We start from the raw sequence: 14,170 nt of genomic DNA, 5'->3' as shown, positions 1-14,170 counted from the left end.
AACCCCGGAAGGAGAAAGGAGTAGATCATCAGAGGGAGGACAGGGTAAAGTTTGGGGCAAGTCAGTGGGCCCAAAGACAGATATCTAAGTCAGGGCAGGAAGCCAGGGATGTGAGGTCTGGCACCAAAGGAAAGTATGTTGGGATCAAGTTAAGGGATGGGGCAGGATGTATTCCTAATTGTTACCTTGATCAATTGCTAGTGTTTGAGGTTCATCCGTTTGTCTGTCTAGAGTCTGAGAATGTATACTGTTAGAAGAGAGAAACTGTCCTTCATTCATGGTATTTTTGAGGGAATTTTCCCCCAAGGATTCTCTTGGCCTACTGTCCCACCTTTTACTCATACCTATTAAGATGGAATGAGTTACTTGGGAAGGAGATAACAACCAGTCCACATTTCTCATAAATAATCTACTCAATCGATAATCTATCAAAGATTCTAAGCACGAGGTGTGGGTTTTTGTTCTTCCTTCTTCCCCAGGAGCAGTGAGAGACAGTGACCTATGCAAATGTGTCTGCTTTACAGACTCATGTTTACCTCAGATATGCTGCTTGCAAGTTTAGACCAAGGTTTCTCACCCTTGGCACTATTCATGTTTTGGGCCAGATGCTTCTTCGTTGGGGGCAGAGAACAGTTTGAGAGCTCTCCTGCACCTTGTAGGATATTTAACAGCATGCCTGCCCTTCCACCCACTTGATGCCTATGGCATCCCCACAGTTACACTAACCTAAAATGTCTCCAGACATCGCAAAACAGCATCCTTTCCTCCTTAAGAACTACTGCTCTAGAAGAATGTGGGGAGTTGGCAGACTACTTGACCCAACCCCAAACTGTGTCCTCTAATTTAGCTTCATCCACGTCAAAGCTGATATTTTGGGCTCCATTTTTACTCTTCCTTTAAACAATCTACAACTTATTCAGAACCAAGTTGAGGGTCTCTTCAGAGAGCTCAGGGAGTTGCTTAGGGTGGGTGTGCAGATCCCAGTTGGATAGACTTCTGTCCCATGAGTGCTTCACCTCTAGCATAATTATTCCTCTCACAGACGGTATTTGCTCAGTTATAAATAGCAAGGGCCCTGAGCCCTACCACTGACCCAACCTTTGTGGCTAAAGTTCAAGGGGAAGCTCCACTGGTTTTCCTGAATATCCAACTCTCATGGATCATGTAGCTTCAAACGCTGGGTCAAAGGCAGGTACTGACCCCTTAGCAGGTTAGCAGGCTGGTAGGTAGACTAGTTGGCTCTGATCCCAGCTACATTTTTCTGGAAAAGCAGATATAAAATCTTTTTTGAAGTGGAAGAAGTTCTCTGTGAGGCTTCTGTGAGCAGTGAAAAGGCAAGGTGGGGCAAGTTTGTGTGTGAAGTTTGGATTGGACATTCCAGAGGCCGTTTGCCTAACTTGGGCCATGTTCCCAGCTGAGCATCACCCACGGGCATGGTGCCCCAGACAAGCCCAATCCACACAGCAGAAAAGCTTCATTTTCAGCTCTACAGAGGCAGCAGCCTTTAGGCTAATTAATAAATCATCAACGCATTTGTGGTGTGAAAAATGAAATATTTATGCTCGCCAGAGTAATATTTCTGTCTTGCAGCCCCATGCTCTGTTGATGCCTGATGGAGGATAAAGTAAATACCAGCTGGTGTAGAATGAGTGGATTATAATTACTCTCCACAAAGTTAAGTGAATATTAAAACACAGAAGTCACAGGCACTGGCACTCATCCCTCCTCAACTCCACTGCCCAGTAAATAGCATCCTGACCTGATGTTGGCTTCAGTACAGCTTCCCACAGGGATCTCGGTACCGGGCTTGCTTGTCAGTAGTGTGGAAGCAGCTGGAACACAGGCTGCTGAGAAGGGCAGGAAGTCGACCACCTTCCAGGAGCATGGGGAGACTTCCCTGATGCCTGAGAGGCAGTGTGCTATCGTGAGAAAAATGTGGCTCTGGAGCTGGAGAGACCAAGTTCTGTGTCTGAAATTTACAAGCCATATGATCTTGGTCAAGATCTTTCACTTCTCTGTGCCTCAGTTTACTTACCTAGAAAATAAGGGCAATACTGCACTCTGTGATAAGAAAACTGTGTTTCAGAAGTTAATGGACAAACTTTTGCATGGTGATATGGAGTGTGAACTGTAAGGAGATTGGGTCAGTAATCCACAGACCTTGAGGTGGTGGTGATAGAAATGCAAAGAGAGGAACACCTGTGAAAAGCAAGCTTGCTAGGTGATTTTATGACTAGTGAGTTGAAGGAGACTCAAGAGCTTGTGAACCCATGGAGCACCTGGGTGGTACAGTCAGTTAAGAGTCTGACTCCTGATTTTGGCTCAGGTCATGATCTCAGGGTGATGGGATCGAGCCCTGTGTTAGGTTCCACACTCAGCGTGGAGTCTCCTTGAGATTTTTTCTCTTCCTCTGCCCCTCCCCCACTTTCATTCTCTTTAAATAAATAAATAAAATCTTAAAAAAAAAAAAAGAACTTAAGAACCTAAGAGTAGGGAAAATGGAGATGGCCTTCACAGAGACTGGGAGGTCCAGAAGGAGAGTGTGATTTGTGAGGGGAGGGTGTGGAGATGTGGGCTGTGTTTGGGGTGGGACCGAAGTGGACAGTCTAAAAGGAGAAAGTAATCAGTGGGAATTCCTCCAGCCTCGGTATGTGTGCAGTGGTGTGTGTGTCTGTGTGTGTGTCTGTGTGTGTGTATGTCTGTGCGTACATGTGCCAGGGTTTTCTGGTCCCCTCCATAATTCCCCATGACACATAAATGCAACCTCCACTAAGCAAAATTTTCACCATGTAAAGACTCCAGGGTTCTCTCTGTTCCTTTCTGAGCTCCTCTTTGTCCTTCATTTCCCATGTTGAGTGTCTCATAACGAATCCAGCTACTGCAGATCAGGCCTGTTTATGTTTTGGGGGACTCACTTCCACAATAGTAATTCTTGGGCCTCACTTCAAAGGTCCATTCTCAGCTCTGTGTAGCATCACTGTGTCATCAGCCTTGCCCAGTACCCAGGGCAGAAGGTATGTGATGTCCAGTGAGTGTGGATGTGGTATAAAAGATACCCATACTTTTTATGAAATCCCACAGGATTCCGTAGTCCCTGCCCTTGAAGAGCAGAAGCTTTCCTTATGGTTCAACATGACATCCGTGGAACAACTAAAGAACTATATATGTGCGCTTGAATGTTTTCATATTCAATAGGCTATGGGCATTCTAGGAAGAAGAAAATTCTCTTTACTTAGCAACTGCTGTATGCAATCACCTAAGAATATGACCTAAATGATCTCATTTAATTCTGTAGCCATTTTGTAAGATAGGCATTCCATAATTGGGAAAGCAGCCTCAAAGAAACTAATTTGCTTTCCATCAAAAGCATGAAAGTGATGACAGCAGGATTCAGACCTACACCTGTTGTTTTCAAGCTCTGCGTCCATTCCATCTTTTCTTCTATCCTTATCCCTTTTCCCCTCCCTTCTTTCCATTCCCCCGCTTCTTACCTTTCCTTTTTCTTCATTTTGAAAACATTTCACATATGACGTTATTGTTAGCTGTCTACTGTTGTTTGTATTCAAGTGGTAAGAGGCAAGCTTAAAACATAGTGATTCCAAGGGGTGCCTGCAACCCAATGTTTATAGCAGCAATGTCCACAATAGCCAAGCTATGGAAAGAGCCCAGATGTCCATCAACAGATGAATGAATAGGGGCGCCTGGGTGGCACAGAGGTTAAGCGTCTGCCTTCTGCTCAGGGTGTGATCCCGGCGTTATGGGATCGAGCCCCACATCAGGCTCCTCTGCTGTGAGCCTGCTTCTTCCTCTCCCACTGCCCCTGCTTGTGTTCCCTCTCTCGCTGGCTGTCTCTATCTCTGTCAAATAAATAAATAAAATCTTAAAAAAAAAAAACAACAGATGAATGAATAAAGAAGATGTGATATACATCTACAAAGGAATGTTACTCAGCCATCAAAAAGAGTGAAATCTTGTCATTTGCAGTGATGTGAATGGAACAAGAGGGTATTATACTAAGCAAAATAAATCAGAGAAAGACAAATACCATATGATTTCACTCATATGTGGAATTTAAGGAACAAAACAGATGAACATAGGGGAAGGAAAAGAAAAATAAAATAAGATGAAAACAGAAAGGGAGGCACACCATAAGAGGCTTAAATCTAGGAAACAAACTAAGGGCAGCTGGAGGCAAGTTGGGGGGGATGGGGTAACTGGGTGACGGGCATTAAGGAGGTCGCTTGATGTAATGAGCACTGGGTGTTATATGCAACTGATGAGTCACTAAATTCTATCTCTGAAACTAGTAATGCAGTATATATTAATTAAATTGAATTTAAAAAAAATAGATTCCTTGTAGATGGATGTGGCTGTGTGACATAGTTCTGACATGTAATTGGAGAGGATGAGCTCAGCTTACCTGGTACCTGGCTGTCCTTCCCCTTCTTGGAAGGAAGACTTGATGCTCCAAGTAGAGCAACCATCCCATGAGCACTAGGTGCTGGGCACATAAGCCTACCTGAGATCAAATCCACGTCCTTGGTCTTGGAAGACATAGTGGACCCACAATCCTAGCCCTGGGCTGCCTGTCTTTGGACTTGCTCAAATCACCAATTCAAGGCTTTGTTACTTGTAGTAGAATGCAATTTCTAACTTCCTTTAGTTAGATGCACTAAAGCATTTAAAAAAAGAAAAAAGAAAAAGCTCCCAAACTCCTGTTCTCCATTCAGAGGAAACCACTGTCAGTTAGAGGTTGGTATACGTCTTCCTATACTCACTTCTGCTTGCTTCATTGGCAAACCTATATATGTTCATCTCTATCTTTTTAGAACATGAATGATTACTCTGTTTTTCTGTAACATGCTATTTTCACTTGTGGGAAATTATTATTTGGAACCTTAGTATTTAGAACACTTTGATACTTACTAGGTGCTCTCCTTTGTCTGTTGTGGAACTGTGATGTTTAAATAGGAATAATGCTGCCCCAGCACCACAGGCTGTCTTTTGGCTTCCATGTCTAGAAACAGGTTGTAATTTGGCACTGCCTGGAAACATGCTGTCATTGGGCAATGTCAGGAAGCATGTTTGGTTGTCACAACTGTGGGGAAGGGGGAGCCGGGAAGGATGGAAGCCAGAGACACAGCTGAACATCCTACAACACACAGGACCACCTCCCACAACAAAGAGTTATGCAGTCCAAGGTATTTCAGACTGCAATGTCAATGCTGAGATTGAGAGCCCTAGCTAAGGACTATTCCAGAACGTAGTTGTAGCCTAATTTGTTTAAACAGCCCCTACTAATCCAAACTAAGATTGTTCCTAAAATGCTGAAAAGACCTCCATTGCCTATATATATTTGAAATTATGTATTAATATTTTCAAATAAATTTTTATGCATGGAATTGCTTAGACAAAGGATATGCACAGTTAATGTTTAGATGCCATGGCCAAATCACTTACCAAGAAAGGTTTCCTTAATTTACACACCCATTAGAAGTGTAACAGACAGTGACTGTTCCCTTAAACCTTCACCAACTTTAGATATCATCAATCTTTTTAATCGTGTGAACCAATGAAATTATTGTTTAATTTGCATTCTCTGATTTGAATAATGTTCAGCATCATTTTGGCTGTGAATCGGCCACTTTATTTCTTTTTATGTGAAATGTTTTATCCATATTCTTATTCTATTTTCTTTCTGATTCTTGGTGTTTTTTTTTCCTTATTGATGTAGGAACTCCTCTTATCTATGAGTATTTTTTTGTATCGAATATGTGAGAGCCCTGTTTTGCCAAATTTTTCTGTTACCTAACCATTTAAGGAAGAGAGAAAAAAATCAAGATTGTAGAAGTTTGGAAACATTTAATTCATCATTAATTAAACCTGATTAATCTGGGTGCCTCCTATGGGTCATGTAGGTATTGTGGGAAATGCGGTAAGAGGAGAGCCCATCCTTGTCCTCAGGTGGCTCAGTCTAGATGTGGTTGACAAAACATGCCCATACTGCCTTTATTTTAATCCTGATGAGGAAGGAAGTGCCTGACAATAGCATCTCACCTTCATGCACGTTGGACCTTCATGCACTACTGAACATTAAGACAAACAATTAGCAGAAGGGATATCAAAACTGCTCTTCTTTTGCCTATAATAGTGGCACTGGAGAGGGAGGCAGATATTTGCAGATCAGGGACCTAATACTGACCCCCCAGGATTGGAAAAGATAGGTCTGCCCGTTCATGGTGAGGCTGGCCACGTGGCAGAGTGCCGTGGAGAGCCTGCGCCCTGTGCTGGAAAGGCCGGCTCCTAAGAGAAAGAGGGAGGCTCTGAGTCATAAGCATGGATTTTATTCTTTTCACCTTTACCAATAAAATCAGTTACTCCAGGGGTACCTGGGTGGCTCAGTTGTTTAAGCATTTGCCTTTGGCTCAGGTCATGATCCCAGGGTCCTGGGAGTCTGCTTCTCCCTCTCCCTCTGCCCCTCACCCCCCGCTCCTTCTCTTCCCACTCTCTCTCGCTCACTCTTTCTCAAATAAATAAAATCTTTTCTTTTTTCTTTTTCTTTTTTTTTTTTAAGATAAGTTACTCCATGCACCATGGGGGAGAATAAGTGAAGTTTGCAGAGAGAGGCCAGGAGTGTTCTGTTAATGATGACCTTCCACGTGGAAGGAAGAGAAGGGATGGGGAATAAATGGTGGCTACCTCTCTGTTATAGAAAACTCCCCTGAGGCACTTAAAATGTTGTGCCCTTCACTTCGTCCACCATTTTGTTTTTAATGATTCCTCTGATAGTGTGTCAGCTTTTCCATATCATCTCAGCTGTTCAGCACATTGCATATCTTTCTTCCTCCCGTTTGCACTGATCATCGATACTGACGCAGTAGCAGCTTTCTTCGAGTTCCAAGTTCTCACATTTCCGTATATGGTTTCCCCTATTACCCCCTGTCTTCCACCTTCAGCCTTCCGGCTGAGACATTTCTGTACCCATAGGTATTTAGGATAGCTTATTAATAAGACCCTCGTGACTTTGTTTTGCTCGTAATTTATTATACTTCCTTTGAGTCCATGCCCATTCCTCCCTCCACGTTCTAAGGGACCTTTTCTTTATTGTCTATTCACCATTTATTCTGTATTTTGTTGTAATTCTTCTTCCTGTACCCTCTCCCTGCTCCCTCTCACTGTATAAAATGTTGGTATTCTCCAGACCACCGCCCTCAGCTCTTTCTCATTCTCTATCCCCGTAAATGCATGATTTTAGCAGCCACTATATAACAATTTCAAATTTTATCTTCTTTTTTTTTTTTAAGAGTTTGTTTATTTGTCAGAGAGAAGAGAGCACAAGCACGGGGAGCGGCAGGCAGAGGAAGAAGCAGGCTTCCCACTGAGCAAGGAGCCCGACGCGGGACTCAATCTCAGGACCCTGTGATCATGACCTGAGCCAAAGGCAGACACTTAACCTACTGAGCCACCCAGTGACCCCTCCAAATTTATATCTTTTAACTTAAGCTACACACACACACACACACACACACACACACACACCTGTGTTTCCAGGGCCTCGTGCATATTTATACCTGGCTGTCAGGCTGCTATTTCAAACGCGACAAGACCCAATCCCATTTTTCTTTCTATATTTGTCTCCATTAATATCATTAGCATCTGTTCAATTAAAAATTTCGGCATCATCTGCAATGCAACTTTACCTATCCTACATATCAGGTGATGAGTTTTGAGGGAAGTTAGGAAGGACCTTTTCCTTTTTAAAAGCTGCATCTATAAAATTGCAGGTTATTACCGCATCAGACTTCATAGGAGTTAGCATAAGAAATATTAATTTAAATTTTGAGTTTAGCATTACTATGTGGTACTGGGGAATTACTTTACCTCTCCGCTCTCAATTTCCTCATCTGTAAATTTGGTCTCATAAATCTCTCTTCACAGCATTATTGTAAAGAGTATTTGAATTAAAATACGTCAAAGTGCCGATCACCAGAAGTCCCTCAATAAAACGGCTGTTGAATCTGTCTTCGCCACCCTCTTTATTATAGGCAATCACAATCCGTTTTTCCCCTCACTCTCTGTGCTGTAAACCTTGCCAAAACACTCAGACTGTATTAACCCTGCAGTAGTAAAGAAAAACGGCAAGCTAATTTGGGAAAATTCCAATAGCAAAAATGTCTATTAAGATTTGAAAATGGTATAAAAACTATATGACCACAATGGCCTCTTTCTGTTTCGCTTGGGAACCAGAGGTGAACATCGCATTTCCAGTTCCTGCCTTTTGTCGCTTGCTTCCAGAAAAGACAATTTAAGTGCCAGTTATTAGAGCCTGTCAATAAATTTCGGAAGTGAAGCAAATCTCGCTGAACTGACTGACAGCTACAAATTAATTTTGCTTTCTTTAAACAACGAACCAGCCTAATGTTTGCCTAGCTGACTGTGTGTGAGCCCACCGTGTGTGCTCTCTTGGCCCCGCGTAGCATGGTCTGGGGTGCAAATTACTTTGCCTCCGCTCCGTTTCTTAATGGGGCAGACAGTGCGTTTACGAACAGCCCTGGAGGCGGGAGAGGATAATGGTTCAGAGTCCAGCCCGTTGACAAGCACGCCACCGTGCTAGGGGACATTCACAGCAGGAACGGCCCCACATGCACAGAGGGCCCACTCATTTCTATTTGTGACTCTTATTACATTCATTCGGCAACATTTGACCGAACTCTGTGTTAAGTGCTGGGGATGAAAAGAAAATGCCACTCAATCCCTTTTTATAAAGATGCCACAAGCTAAGAGCAAAAAGAGATACCAGTAAGGACCATCTGTTATAACTGTAGCTGTAATAGGCAGTAGGAACATGAAGAAGAGAGTTATTTGTTTTATGGGCAGAGGTTGGGATGTGGTGACCAGTGGAACATAAGAAATGCTTCTCCCAAATGTCACTTATCTGTTAGTGTTTGTTTGCTTTTTAAGTGAGGCGTAACTGATACGTCTTCATTGGCCAGCTTGGTGCATTTCTACACATGTAAACTCCCATGTAATTACTATCCGGATTTACGTATGATGTGCCCGTGTGATTACCACCCAGATCAAAGCCTTGGATGGGGCATTTCCATCTCCCCAGTAGGCTTCTTTGTGCCCCTTCCAATCAACTCTCTGCACCTCCAAGAGGTAACTATGATTTTAAAACTATGGACTTATTTTGCCTGGTTTTGGGTTTCATAGAAGTGGATTTTATGTGATATGTTCTCTTTGGTAACATTTTTCTTCAGCTCAGCATTTGGCTGTGAGATCCCTCCATGTACAGCGTGTAGCTCTTTTTAACACTATGAAGCCTTCCATTATAAACAATGGTATTTGAAGGGTGGATACAGGTTGCTCCCTGGTGGACAGCTGCAAGGACGCATGGCATATGTTTACGTGTGGTATATTTGGAGGGTAGCTGTAATGACATTATAGGGATTTGGGGGTTCACAGAGGAGATTGTGCTAAAAAAAAAAAAAAAATCCAGAGCTACACTGGGAAGGATGCAGAATGTACTGTTTCTGTAGATCACCCCCAACAGATTTGGAGGCAAGCAGGAGGTGTGGTTTGATCAGACCTGGGTTGGACCCATTATTCTGATGTAAACATGACGAGTGCATGGAAGCAATGAGAAAGCAGCATTAGGGAACAAGAAGAGAGGCCATCAGAGTAACCCGGGGGGCTTGATTTGGGGTCAAGGGAAGGAGAGAAGTGGAATAATCAGAGGCAGCTGGAGATGTTCAGAGGTGGGCAGGAGGGGGAGGGAGGCGTGCGAGACGGAAGCAGCTGAGGAAACAAGAAATTAGCTCTCACTCTTGGTGTTCATTCGAACCTGGCGTATGAGTGAGGGTGTCCAGGTTCTGCAGGGACGCCTTCTGGCCTTACCCTCCCTGCACTTGCGTGACACCTCCCTTGACCCACCCTTAGCCTAGCAGCACAGCCCTTACGAGAAGATGGATCAAAACACTCCAAGGAATTATGCACATTTAATTTGCATCTGGGTCTGAATTCCCGTGCCTGCTTTTCTGTCATTTTGCCATTTCAAAGAATAACATACCGGGGCTTTTTATTCCAGCCCTGTGGTGGTGCCCTTTTTGAGAGAATAAATCCCGAGTAGTGTTGCCAAGAGCCAGTGACATTTGCCATGTTTGAAAAGGCCTTATTTTGAAGAATGATTATTGATTCTTTTTCACATTTCAGATCATTCCTTTGATGCTGCCTCTCCCTGGCCCTGGTGAGCTACCCTCAGCTGCGCCCGTGGTTCTTTGACACAGCCGTTCACCCGAAAAGAACGCAGTGTTCTTCCAAGAGGCACTCACCCTGAGCCCGGCCACCGCAACAGGCAGTGTTTCTCTGAATATTTCATCACATAGAAGAGCTTGTCCGAGCCTCGGCAAGGTTGTTGAAAATACGTAGATATGCTTATAAATAAGCGCGCGTGGTGATGGGGTGTGTGCAGGGAGGAGTGAGAGCTAGCAGGGCATTCAGTGGAAGGAGTGATGGCGACTTTGGAACTACATTTTTGCTGTAGGGCTGCAATTTCTGGAGAGAAACTGAATCGGAAAGAGAGGGTAGCAAAAGGGAGTAGTAGACCAGCAGAAAATGATAAATCATCCCCTGAAACTGCGCACAAAATATTGACCCCTAAGGAATAAATATTTACCATTGGATGTCCCTGCAACAGAAGAAGGCCTTGATTTCTGGATTTTAGGATCAGAGAGCCACTAATCCACATAGCTTAGGAATCTTGACATCACCTAGGAGTGTTAGAAGTGAAACCTCACATTCAAAGGCAGCGGTTTTGTGAGCCTAACAGGAGCAGTAAAAGACAAGAATGAGGCCTTGAGTCTAGATATGTACTCTGCATATTGTTGTTTATTCTCTATTACATAAGCCCCTTGATATTATGTTGCTTTTAGGGCGTTGGCAAGGAGCATGGACAGGATGCTGCATGTCAATGAACTTCTGGGACTAGGAAAGAACTTTTATCAAATACTGATTTACTTCATCTATGGAAGGATAGGGCTAACATCCCAGATATTCAGAATATATATAAATATATATTGTATAAATATATATGTTAAATTAACATCTTACACTGTGGATGAAGTATTTAGTATAATGCATAGAACAAGGTGATTATATTTTTTTAAAGATTTTATTTATTTATTTGACAGAGAGAAAGAGAGAGAGCACAAGCAGGGGGAGCAGCAGGCAGAGGGAGAGGAAGAAACAGGCTTCCCACTGAGCAAAGAGCCCAACATGGGGCTTGATCCCAGGACCCTGGGATCAGGAGCTGAGCCAAAGGCAGATGCTTAACCTACTGAGCCACCCAGGTACCCCCTAGAACAAGGTAATTATTATTCCATCTTTTCCTTTAGACCAACTCTCTATAGTGGGTATAGATGCTTATGTTTTGGACCTGAAGTTCCAAATCTGTACTCTTAATAACTCTGCTGCTCCGCTACACTGGGTATTTTTTTTAAAGATTTTATTTATTTATTTACCAGAGAGAGGGAGCAACCACAAGCAGGGGAGTGGCAGGCAGAGGGAGAAGCAGGCTCCCTGCTGAGCAAGGAGCCCGGTGTGGGACTCGATCCCAGGGCCCTGAGATCATGACCTGAGCCGGAGGCAGATGCTTAACCGATTGAGCCACCCAGGAGCCCCTACACTAGGGTTTTTAAGTAGAACGTTTATGAAACCAATTTAACATTGGGTTGAAATGTGTCCACAAAGGATGGACAGCCCTATGGTGCTCCATCCTTCTCTGGATATCCTCTTTCCTTATGCCAGCGCCACCACGGATCCTGGTTCTGCTTCAGAGTTTAGCCTCTGCCTTACAGAAGGTCATTCCCCCATTTAAGAACCTAGAGTGAAATGTGCTGTCTCCACGGGGCTGAGGTACCTGGACAAGACTCTATGGTACGAGGACAGGACCTGTAATTCAGGTGGCTTCTAGCAGATGCTATGATATGTGTTTTTTCCTCTTTAAAAAGCTATGTCTTTCCATTTCCTCTTTAACGTTAGAACAAAATACTTCTATTTACATTTTTGTATCAGCCTTTACACTACCTTTTCATGGCTGCTTATGTATTATAACTTACAGCTTAATACAGTAGTTCTCAAGTGTTAATGTATATTGTAAGCACACAGCAAACTGGTCTAAAGTGCAGTTACCCAAGCCCAGCTCCAGACTAATGCAAACAGAGTCTCTAGATGAAGTAAAAAAAAAAATAATAATGATAATTCTGATTCTGATGACCACCATTGTCTTAATCAACTTGAACCCTAACTTCAGTCTTGGAACCAAGTGCATCCATCCTATGAGTGGACTAGGATCTGGATCTGCAAGTTCTTGCTGCTTCTGAGAGTTGGTAAGGGCTTTGTCTGCCTGTCTGCAGTTCATTTGCTTCATATATTTTGGAATGATTAGAGGTATGGCTTCCTGGCCTGTGTTTCAGCCAACGTGCTGACTGTTACTCACATCAGACATTCTATGCATTGGGGAAGAAATAATGAGCTCACACGTGATGACTCTGTGGTCCGCAGTGTCCATTACAGGGGCATGAAGTCAAGGAGCCAAATGCCAAAAATGAGAAAGTGTCGCAAATTAGTAATTGGTAATATTACAGAAATAGTTCCTAGAATTCTAAAGTGTGGCCAAGTCGAAAGCACCAGAGAAATTGCGTGAGTAGAACAAACATGTGCCAGTGATAGATCTTGTCGTATACTAAACACAGAGCTGCCACTTTATAGGATCCTGACCGCACTCACCCTGTCAGGCTTCTTGGATGACTTCAGGTTCTCAAGAACCTTTTAAAAATGTATGACTGTCTTCCCTTTTAAAAGAATATACTAATTGGGACAGTGTTAACTGCTGTGATAATTACTCATAAAATTCCAATCCTTTAGACAAGAGAAATATATTTCTTATGATGAAACAGTACAGGGTGGATATTCCTGTCTGCAAGTGGCTTGTCTACAAGTGGCTTTTTTATGGAATCCAGACTCCTTCCATCTTGTGGTTTCCCCGTCCCCTCAGGTTCCTCACAAGCTAGCCAACAGATGGGGAAATAGAGGTTGAAGACCATCCCCACTTCTTAAATGTTTCTGCCCCAAAGTAACAAGGAGCACTTCTGCTCATTTATCCTTGGCGAGGCACGGTCATCACGTGACCTCATCTAGATTCAAGAGGCCAGAGAGTTGGCAACTGTAATCCTTGACTGGGGATCAACTTTCTAGCATCAACTCTATGACAAAGCTGGGTTTTTTTACTCCTTGTTAGGTAGTGCCAAATCTTGAGACTAGCTTCATTGTGAAATTCCCTTTTGTATGCATATAATGTATTTGTTCTCAATAATGATGGAAATTGGCCAAGAAGTTCTTTCTCCTAAACCATCTCTTGTATGAATAAATCCTCCCTTGTCTTCATAGCTATTTAGCCATGGTTTTCTTTCCGATGTACTGCTTGAAATTTTATTATAAAATGAATTCCCTTAGTAATAATAGTTAACTCCATGAACATTTCCTTTTTAACTTGCTTTTTCCTTCAAAGTTTTTCAGAGATTGTATTCTAAAGGGAACAGGGCTCTCCCTGGTACAACATAATCTTCTACAAGGTTTAATCAGAAATGAAAAGTGATTAAATAGACTTTTAGAAAAGATTTTGTTTTGCAAATGTAGAGGACAAACCACATCTGACATGGAAATGTCGGAGAGGCTGGGTTCCGAGGAGCTAGATATTCATGTGTTCTACTAGACTGTGTGGACTCCTGGGGGTGGCAGAGTGCGACGTGTTGTAAATTTAGATGCGAAGTCTAAGTGTCTGCTCAGACCACATGTTACTGGAATATTCTCTTTCTTTCGTAATGCTGGTTAGTAACTAGAAGTTGCTAGGGTGATGATTGTAAGATCCTGCTGAGCCCTCCTAGAAGGAGAGACACTATCTGTTATTTTAAACAATGTAATTGAGGATCAGATTTTGGCTCTATTTGGAAAGCCAGCAGCTCTCCTGGGAGAAGCTGTGTGATGCCACAACTCAAATGATAACTTGTCTCTCAGAGTAAGTGAAGAGGCAGCAGAAGTTCTTCCTGCGTGGAAGCGGGATCAGTATACTCTTGATCAGCTTTGAGAAAGATTTGAGCTGCCATCGCTATTG

General features: G+C 43.0%; 1 long non-coding RNA gene across 1 annotated transcript in view; it reads left to right on the top strand.

Annotated features, from left to right (window-relative positions):
• LOC113259241 (uncharacterized) overlaps nucleotides 1-10,379 on the top strand; it is a 111,993-nt gene extending 101,614 nt beyond the window's left edge. The window contains exon 3 of the long non-coding RNA XR_003317536.4: nucleotides 10,213-10,379. This is a non-coding gene — a long non-coding RNA (uncharacterized LOC113259241). The remainder of the gene's footprint in view (nucleotides 1-10,212) is intronic.
• The last annotated feature ends 3,791 nt before the right edge of the window (nucleotides 10,380-14,170 follow it).

This window comes from Ursus arctos, unplaced genomic scaffold, assembly GCF_023065955.2.
Source record: "Ursus arctos isolate Adak ecotype North America unplaced genomic scaffold, UrsArc2.0 scaffold_7, whole genome shotgun sequence".
NCBI lineage: Eukaryota > Metazoa > Chordata > Mammalia > Carnivora > Ursidae > Ursus > Ursus arctos.
This window is presented reverse-complemented; position numbering and strand designations above follow the sequence as displayed.